Consider the following 10,635-nt stretch of genomic DNA (forward strand, 5'->3'; position numbering starts at 1 on the left):
CACACGGGAGGAAAGAAAGGTAGCCACTGCGCAGGCTTTTAAATGAGCTGATTGCATCTCTTTGGTTGCCAAAATTGAAATGACTACCTTCAACGTCGCACCTCTATTTTCATAGCCTCGCTCAGTTATTACACGGCCTGCAATGGGAAAGAGGGAGAGGGGATAGGCCAGAGTGCCTTTGTTCTCCACAGCACCGCAATCTCTCCTGTTTTTAGCGCTCCCAACAGTGCAGTGCTTTTAAAGGAGAGCCTTGGGAAATGAGCTATCTCCACTCTACATGCAGGGAAAACCCTGCCATTAATCTTTAATTAAGGCTGTTACAATGGAGTGGGACACTGCAGTAATAGCAGAGAGAGAGAGCAAAGGGGTCCGCTATAACAACAGGAGACAGACAGCGTATGAGTACATTAGTACCAGCTCATTCAACCATCATCAAAAACACGTCCTCTCATCATCTAACAGACTTTGAAGAGGACCCATGTCTCTTCAGCAAATAGAAAGATCATTTTACTATTGTTATGCAGCGGATTGAACTTTCCCAAATACTGATGGACAGGGTTGCATCTGTAATGGATGTATAATATTTCCATGATAGCGAGGGCAATCTGTGTTTGGTGTATTGATTACACCCTCATGGGAGAACATGGATTAATATCTTGCCTAATGGCTCATTGCTTGCAAATTGATCCTTAACACTCTCTATTCTGGCTTAAAGTTGTATGTAAAAGAACAGACTAACATCATAGGCAACACTTTAATGAAAGAAAGAAATAGTTATCTCAACTTAAAATTAAACGGCACATGGAGTTTACTAAACTAAGGACATATTAGTTACATCAACTTAAAGTTGGTATTTTAAAGGTGCCATCGAACGTTTTTTTACAAGATGTAATATAAGTCTAAGGTGTCCCCTGAATGTGTCTGTGAAGTTTCAGCTCAAAATACCCCATAGATTTTTTTTTAATTATTTTTTTTAACTGCCTATTTTGGGGTATAATTAGAAATGCGCAGATTCATGTTGCGGCCCCTTTAAATGCTCACGCTCCCCGCCCACGGAGCTCCCGCTTGCCTTAAACAGTGCATAAACAAAGTTTACACTGCTAATATAACCCTCAAAATGGATCTTTACAAAGTGTTCTTCATGCATACTGCATGCATGCGTCGGATTATGTGAGTATTGTATTTATTTGGATGTTTACATTTGATTCTGAATGAATTTGAGGCTGTGATCTGTGGCTAATGGCTAATGCTACACTGTTGGAGAGATTTATAAAGAATTAAGTTGTGTTTATGAATTATATCGACTGCAAGTGTTTAATAATGAAAATAACAATGGCTCTTGTCTCCATGAATACAATAAGAAACAATGGTAACTTTAACCACATTTAACAGTACATTAGCAACATGCTAACGAAACATTTAGAAAGACAGTTTACAAATATCACAAAAAATATCATGATATCATGGATCATGTCAGTTATTATTGCTCCATCTGCCATTTTTCACAGTTGTTCTTGCTTGCTTACCTAGTCTGATGATTCAGCTGTGCACACCCAGACGTCCTGCCCTTGTCTAATGCCTTTCATAATGTTGGGAACATGGGCTGGCATATGCAAATATTGGGGGCGTACACCCCGACTGTTACGTAACAGTCGGTGTTATCTTGAGATTCGCCTGTCCTTCGGAGGTCTTTTAAACAAATGAGATTTATATAAGAAGGAGGAAACAATGGAGTTTGAGACTCACTGTATGTCATTTCCATGTACTGAACTCTTGTTATTTAACTATGCCAATATAAATTCATTTTTTAATTCTAGGGCACCTTTAAAGGTGCAATGTGTAAAGTTTAGGAGAATCTTTTGACATAAATGCAATATAATATATATAACTATATTTTTAGTGGTGTATTAAGACCTTACTTAATGAACCGTTATGTTTTTATTACCTTAGAATTAGCCATTTCTATCTACATACACCGCGGGTTCCCTTACATGTTAAGTCGCCATTTTGCGCCGACATGTTTCTACAGCAGCCCTAAATGGACAAACTGCCCTACGGAGCACATTTCCTCACTATGTTGTTCTTCTTCTTCTTCGTTCAACAGCCCTTCTTGAGTACCAGTCGGACTAACATTACCAAAAAAGGAAGAAATGGGAAGGAACATACTCACTCTAACAGTGGCATCAACCATAACTTTTGAAAACAAAATAACATCAAAAACACTAAAAAGAGCTTAAATATCTATTAATTCTAAATAACTTATGTATAGGCTGCATATACTCGTATTGACCAAAACACACTATTCAAGTGAAAAGGATTATGGGTATTCCCCCAGCCACAATGCTCCTCCAATGGACTCGCTCAGTAATGAATGCAACAATATGCAAACTCAAAGTTTCCACTTCATAGGCATTCACAAAAAATTTCCCCACAAAATCTTCAAAAAGGACAGCCTAGGTTTCTGTAAAAAGGGGGAAAAACTTTATTTATTAAATGAGGTCAATATAGCAATGCCTCAAATGGCATCCACAGTTCTGAACGTCATTTTCATTAACAGTCATTAACCCCTAAACCTGACATTGTAAGTTCAAAATGAATGAGCTTTTCAGTTCAATCAACCTTTAAAACAGATACATTTATACGTCTCCACACAGGTTCTTCAAAGCATCTTCGCAAGATTTTAGGTTCAACAAAGCCATTTTTTTCCTATTTTATAAATCTCTGGATATATATGATTTTTGGAGAATAAAAAAAGTTTTTGATATTACAATAACAACATATTGGTTAAAACATTACAGTGAATAGATACCATAGAATTCTAAGTTTCAAACCCTTTTCGGAGCCTTTAATTTTGAAGTGTCCATATGCAATCAGTTTAACTCTCACGTATCTTTCCACTCCGTCTCGTGTCAAAGTGTCTCTCTCTCTCTCTGGCACCGGCAGGAGAGGGATCTATCAACTGCTGCAGAGTGATGGGCACCATCAGTTTCATAAAGCTGCTCCATTGAGGGAGAGTGTCATCAGACAGTAGTTAATACTTATGAAACTTTAATGGTTTACTGATGAAAGCTGCGTAGAGGAGCAGGCAGGAGCCCAGAGCAACACTCCGAGGGGAACAGCAGGATAAATGAGACTAATTATTGGATGAGGGTAGATCCGGTTCCTGCGCCCCTAGCATGATATGTGACAGTAGCTGAGAAAAGCCAGATGTGTGTCTCCACCTTGGTGCATTGCAGTGATGGGATATTAAACCACCATGGCCCAGGGGACAGTAAGCATAGCCAGAAATCGTCTATTCCAACACCTGTGGCATTGTGTCTCTGGGTCCACAGATAAACACCTGCTTATCGGTGTAAGGAGTGTGCTAACCAGCTAATGATTGCCATGAAACGGATCCTTTGTTCTTATCGGACAGGGACTACAGGTCTTATTTTATTCCAGGTTTATCCTTCTCCCCTCTGGATTCATCTAAACCACTTGCATCCATGCTGTAATTGACTCAGGATTGTCTAAGTAAAAAATGGCACAGCTCTGTTGTTGTGCTTTGTCAGTGATACATGAAAAAGATAATGCTGCAGCTACATTTTAAGGGGATAATACACCAAAAAATGAACATTCATGTCGCTACAAACTTATTTTGGGAAAAAAAGTTCTTCAGAACATCTTCTTTTATGTTTCACAGAAAAAAGGTAAATCATACAGGTTTAGAATGACATCAAGGTGAGTAAAATTTTGTTGTTGTTTGATTGATGTGTTTGATTGATTTGATTTGTTTGATTGATGTTTGACAGTGCGTGGAACTTTTATTTCACAGTGCTATAACACTCAGTACCTGAGCTCCCATTCTCCATCTTTATTAGTTTACTGTCTCTGTTTAACAGTTCTGTCTAATAAATTATGCATTTATATCATTTTTAAAAAGTCTTTGAATATCTAATAAACATTTAATTTCACAAACCTTGCAAACTTTGGCCAATATAGCTGTGATCTTCTAAAGTGTGCAGTTGTAGACTGTATGTATCAATCAGGGTTGCCAGGTTTTCACAACAAAACCCACCCAATTGCAACTCAAAACTAGCCCAAAACTTGCCCAATCGCATTTCAGGGAGGTCCCCCGGTAAAAATCACATTCCAGGGGTTAAATATCATGTTATTTGGGGTCGCTTCAACCTGCGGACATGAAAAACAACCTGTGATAAAGTAGGCGAATTCCATGGGAAAACCGTGGACTTGGCAACACTGGTATCAATGCAACTTTCATGAAGTAATATCATTAAAAGCCTTCCTTCCGCTGGAAAAAATAGTCCCTGACCGTGAACAGCAACAGAAGTTACAGTCCTTACGGCATTAGATGGCGGCAAAGATTGTCTTTATGAGCGAGTCACTCAGTTGCAAAGACTTTTATATTGAAGCTTGTTGTGAACACGGAACAAGACCCAAATGACAAATGTTTTGACTGGCATGGGAAAACCCATTAAATGTTAAAAGGACAAGATCGCAACGGACATTCAAAACGGATTAAATAATCAGAGTCCTGCATACATACATCACCAAAAAGAAATTGAAACCAACACTGAAACAATGCATTTAGAAAATAGATATAGTGAATTTTCATTTCATGCCGACTTCAACTGTTTCTGAAAGGCCAAGATGTCTTTATCATTCCATCAAGTTTATGTAGCACAACAGGTTTGTTCTTTGAAACAGGAGTGCAGAGGTGGTTTGACGAAACGTGGCCCTTATGTCTCAGTGACTGTTTGTTTCACAATGACACACCCGCCCCCAAACACATCAACACACAGATCACATCCTTGTCATCGCAGCCTCCCATGTGAGCGTAAGAGCGTCTAATCGCAAAGGGACCTTAGATCAGTGGCCGTCAGACAGTCGCCGGCTTATTACAAGCCATTCATCACCCACATCTCTGTTTTGAGCTCCTCTGCTCCTTGGGGAACAGCTTTTCACGGCCCTTTGTTTACCCATCAATCTGTTCATGCTTTTCTTTTCCATCCTCTTCATCACGTCTTTCCCTGACATCCATATCACTAGGCCCTTAAACCATTCAAAAACCCACATACATGCCAGTAAGTTCCTTTGTTGGTTTTGGATGTTGTACCACAAAACAGATCAAATACAATTACAATCATGTCTTGATTGCTCTTTTGGAGGCAGGACAGATATTAAGTGGAAAATATATTTTACAGACTTGCAATATTAAAGTTAATGGCCACCAGATTTATTTTTTCAGGATATAGTAAGTGTTAATTCAATTGGCAGTGAAAGCTCTGATTTACTGCAACTGCCCTGCATTGTATAATAAATAACTGAAAATATTCACAGATTGGTAGCAATGTTCCCTCTCATTTTTTTTCTCGCTGAGCAAAACTTTTCTCTGTTGAGCGCACATTTTGGCCACCTGAGCAAAAACATACTTTATATCAGAACTGTACAATGAACGTAAACACACACACACAAAAAATGGTTTTATCATGCAACTGTAACATTTAACTTTAATGTGCCGTTTCTATTTTATTTGATCCTTGATGTAACTTAGTGATTTATTAAATAATATGTTTGAAAACAAGCAGTTCAGTCACTAAATTAAGCACATTTTAGGTTACTTGAGATTTTTTTACATTGCTGTATTAACTGTACCAGTCTTTACCAAGAAATTCTATTAAAAAATAATTTCTGTCCTCCTGCAGGACAGTTCAGTTCTTTATAATATAATATAATATGAGCAGTTACAATGATGGTTTGGGACAACCATAATGTGTTTTTATACAGTCAATTATTAGCAACAGACAGTGTTAAACCATCAAAATTACATGTTTATTTCTTATGAATTTCTCAGATTTTATATACCAGGAGGTTAAGATTTTTCGTGGCAAGGAGCCCTAAACAATCCCATTGTGAGATAAATTTTTTATACATTATAATATAATAAAATATAATATTTAAGTATTTAAACTGGTATACAGTATTATCAGTTTAAATGCTTCCATTTTTTAAATATATTATATAGTGAAAACAAACTGAAGCATTTAAACTGATAGCTAAATATTTTTAAGAAAAGTGAACGTTAACTCGTTTGTAGTTATCTAAACATCCCTGAAACCCACACCACCACCACACACAAAAAATCTATTCAAACTGAGGTATATCACTGATGTATTTTGAGTTCCCTTTCGATACTTCACTCGTACCGCGTATGGGGAAAGGTCTCCCTTTTTCCCCGCTGCTGAAGCCTTTTTCAATAACGCAGTGTAACTGCATCGTCATTGGTTCACTCATAGACAAGTTGTTGAACCAATGACGGCGCGGCATAGCTGCGCGACCTATGGCGACAAAGCGCGCGAATATTCCCGCCGAAATGGGCGGGGTTAGGGGCTATATAAGCAGGCGTTTCGCCATAGGATTTCAGTGTTTTCTCCTTCAGCGACGACCTCTACTTCTCTTCGCTGATCTCCGCCTGAAGCCGAAGAAGCTCGCCGCCTTCCTGACAGCTCTCGCCGCCGTCTGAAGAGGCTCCCACAGCGGACTCGCCTGGACTCGCCGGTTGAGGACAGCGCCGGCGCCCTCACTGACTGCAGCTTCTGCGCCGTCGTCGAGCCGCTGCCTCCCGCTTCCCGCTCCTGGCCGCTTCCTGTGCGTCCCCTGCCGCCATCCGGCGCGCCGCCTGAGAGCTTCACCCGCGGCTTAACGCCGCTCTAAAAGAGCGATTTCAGCGGTTTTCACCGCTTCTAAGAGCTTCCGCGGCCCTCGCCGCTCTACAAAGAGCCACCCAACTGAGGCGTCTCACGATGCCCCGTCACTCATGTGCTACGTGCAGGGCCCCCCTGCACGATAGCGACGGTCACAGCGAGTGTGTCGCCTGCCTGGGCAAGCCCCATGCGGACGGCGCGCTTGCTGGAGACTCATGCCCGCACTGCGAGTGCATGAGTCTCAGTTCCCTGCGCTCGCGGGTCGCCTTCTTCACGGAGGGCGATCTCGCCGCTCGCGCCCTCCCGTCTCCTTCCTCCCGCGAACCGGCCAGGAAGAGACAGCGGGTAGAGCGACTCAGCGCCCGGAGTTAGGCGAGCTCACGCCGGCCCAGCCCCCGCGTGCCTCGCCTTCTCCTCCGAGGGAACTCTCTCCCGTCCTGTTCTCTCGCCCTGAGCAGCGTCCCTCTGCCGAAGCAAGTGACCTCGTCTCATTCGGAGGAACAGACGACGAGCAGGATGACTCCATGTCACTTGCGGCTTCCGAAGCGGAAGGATGGGCTGGCGAGCCGGATGACCCCGCTCCCCCGCCTCCCTTGGAGCCCATTGAGCACGGCCAGGGCATGGATGCCGAGCTTTTCCGCATCCTGTCCAGAGCCGTGGAAGAGCTGGACCTCGAGTGGGCCCCTCCAGAGGAGCCATCTCGCGGCCGCCTGGACGAGTGGTTCCTGCCAGGCCGCCGCCAAGCACCTCGCCAGCGCTCAGCGCCCTTTTTTCCTGAGGTCCACGAGGAGCTCACGAAGTCGTGGCGTGCTCCGTATTCCGCCCGCCTTCACACAACGCACCGCTCCGCCCTCACCGCCGTCGACGGCGCCGAAGAGAAGGGATACGAGCACCTGCCACCCCTAGATGAAGCGGTGGCTGCTCACCTCTGCCCTCCCGCGGCTGTGGGATGGAAGACCAAGAGGGCCCTTCCTTCCAAGCCCTGTCGGACCACCTCTACTTTGGCTGGACGGGCTTACACCTCGGCGGGCCAGGCTGCCTCCGCGCTCCATACAATGGCCATATTTCAGGTCTTCCAGGCCAAACTCCTCCGCTCGCTGGACGAGTCTGGAATTGACGCGCCGGCTTTCAAGGACCGTCGCAGCGCCACCGACCTTGCCCTGCGAGCCACGAAGGCTACGGCCCAGGCCATCGGGCGTTCCATGGCCAGCCTGGTAGTGTTGGAGCGCCACCTGTGGCTCAACCTAACGGAGATCAAGGACCTGGATAAGACGGCCTTCTTAGACGCCCCGGTCTCTCCCTCTGGTCTCTTCGGGCCTGCAGTGGACGGCTTCACCGAGCGCTTTACTGCTGCGCAGAAATCGTCTCAGGCTATGAGGCATTTCTTGCCGAAGCGCAGGACTGCGCCGGCTCAGCAGAACAAGCCAGCTCCACCCGCAACACAGGCAGCGCCACCCAAGGAGCATCGCCAGCGCTCGCGCCCTGCGAAGCGCCCTCCCTTCCCGAGACGCCAGGGACCCCGGCCCAAGATTGTGCTGGACCCGGTGCCTCCGAAGTCGTCCTGATTCGTCAGGAAGGAAGAGGATGGGGGATCGTCCCGTTGCGACCGGACAGCCCCCAAAGCTCCAACGAGTAATTTCCCCTCCGCCTCGTTTAATTCCGGGCGTGGGAAACATGCTCCAAGTGATAGCTGGGCCCACACCTGTTGCGCCCACTCCAAACGCCGTTTTCACGGCGAACAATATTTCACCTCATCTAAAAAAGAGCAAATTTCCTCTTCCACCCTTCTCGGTGTACGACCCCCTCAACGGCGGTCTGTCACCCGATATCATTCAACCCCTTGCCACTCGGGCCGAGGCCTGGCAGGCCATCCCCGATGTGTCAGAATGGGTTATGGGGATCGTAACCCAGGGCTACTCGCTCCAGTTTGCACGACGGCCCCCTCGCTTCGGCGGGGTGCTTCAAACCTCGGTCAATCCGGACGACGCTCATGTCCTCCGAGCCGAAGTTATGACGTTGCTAAGAAAGGGAGCTGTGGAAATAGTTTCCCCGACAGAGAGCGAGTCAGGCTTTTACAGCCGCTACTTTCTGGTCCCCAAGACGGATGGTGGTCTCAGACCCATTCTAGACCTCAGACTTTTGAATCACTCCCTCATGAGACGGAAGTTCAAAATGCTGACGCTGAAACAGATCCTCGCGCACATTTGCCCCGAGGACTGGTTCTGCTCGCTGGACCTGAAGGATGCGTATTTTCACATCCAGATAGCCCCCCGTCACAGACGATTCTTGAGATTCGCATACGAGGGAGTGGCGTACCAATATACGGTCCTGCCCTTCGGGCTGTCTCTGGCTCCTCGCATTTTCACCAAGTGCATGGACGCGGCGCTTTCCCCTCTGAGGCAAATGGAAATCCGGGTCCTGAATTATCTCGACGACTGGCTCATTCTAGCCCGTTCGCGAGCCGAGCTGGAACACCACAGATCCGTGCTCCTCAGCCATTTACAATGTCTGGGTCTCAGGGTCAACTTAGCCAAGAGCTCGCTGTGCCCCACCCAGCGAATCTCGTTTCTAGGGGCAGTTTTCGACTCAGTCCGCATGATGGCAGTAGTCTCGCCGGAGCGTGCTCTAACGATTCAGCAGCTCACGGCCTCGATCAAGAACAAAGCCTGTCTCCCTCTGAAGTTTTTCCAGAGGCTACTAGGGCTGATGGCTTCCGCCTCCCCGGTGCTGCAGCTCGGCCTTCTTCGGATGCGGCCTCTTCAGTACTGGTTGAAGTTCCGGGTTCCTCCCAGCGCCTGGCGGCACGGCCGCTTATGTCTCAAAGTCAATCAGGCCTGTCTTCTAGCCCTGAAACCTTGGATGGACCCTATGTGGTTCAAGCGCGGAGTACCCTTACAGGCGGTCTCACGAAGGACGGTGCTCTCAACGGACGCTTCCAACTTGGGTTGGGGCGCTGTGTGCGAGGGCAGACCGGCCTTCGGCTCGTGGAGTCACGAGGAAAGCCGTCTACACATCAACTGTCTAGAGATGCTAGCAGTGATGAAGGCCCTTCAGTCTTTTCAGGCTCACTTGACAGGACGTCATGTTCTAGTCCGATCGGACAGTATGACAGTGGTGTCATATTTAAACCACCAGGGCGGTCTCTCGTCCAGCCGCTTATGCGCTCTGGCGAAACGTCTTCTGGAATGGGCTCTTCCGAGGCTTCAGTCGCTCAGAGCGACTCATGTTCCTGGCAGGAACAATCTGGGCGCAGACATGTTGTCACGGAGCAACATCCCCTCCGACGAGTGGATGCTCCACCCCCAAGTGGTCCTCAAGATTTGGGAGTTCTTCGGGAAGGCAGAGATAGACCTCTTCGCCTCAGAAGACAACTCTCATTGCCCAACATTTTTCTCGAAGGAAGTCGATGCTCTGGCCCATACATGGCCCAGCACGCTCCTTTACGCCTTCCCTCCGATCGCACTGATCCCTCAGGTCATCAGGCGCATCAGAGAAGACCAACACAGAGTCCTTCTGGTGGCCCCGCTCTGGAGGAACCAAGTTTGGTCCTCTGAGCTGTTCAAGCTCTCCCTGAGAGCCCCGTGGCCGATTCCCCTGAGACGGGACCTCCTCTCTCAGGCAAACAGAACGATCTGGCACCCACAGCCGGAGCTTTGGGCTCTGCACCTCTGGTCCCTCGATGGGAGCCGACCAGCCTCCCGGGGACGTCCTAAATACCATTTCTCAGGCTAGAGCCCTGTCCACGAGACGCCTCTATGACCAGAAATGGTCGGTCTTTGTTGATTGGTGTTCCTCACGCAACATAGACCCTGTGGAGAGTGACGTATCCTTCATACTGTCTTTCCTCCAAGAACGCTTGGAAATGGGGCGCACCCCTTCTACTCTTAAGGTTTACGTAGCAGCCATTGCGCCGTTCCATGCTCCCATTGCT

This window comes from Megalobrama amblycephala, linkage group LG19 (genome assembly GCF_018812025.1).
Source record: "Megalobrama amblycephala isolate DHTTF-2021 linkage group LG19, ASM1881202v1, whole genome shotgun sequence".
Lineage (NCBI taxonomy): Eukaryota > Metazoa > Chordata > Actinopteri > Cypriniformes > Xenocyprididae > Megalobrama > Megalobrama amblycephala.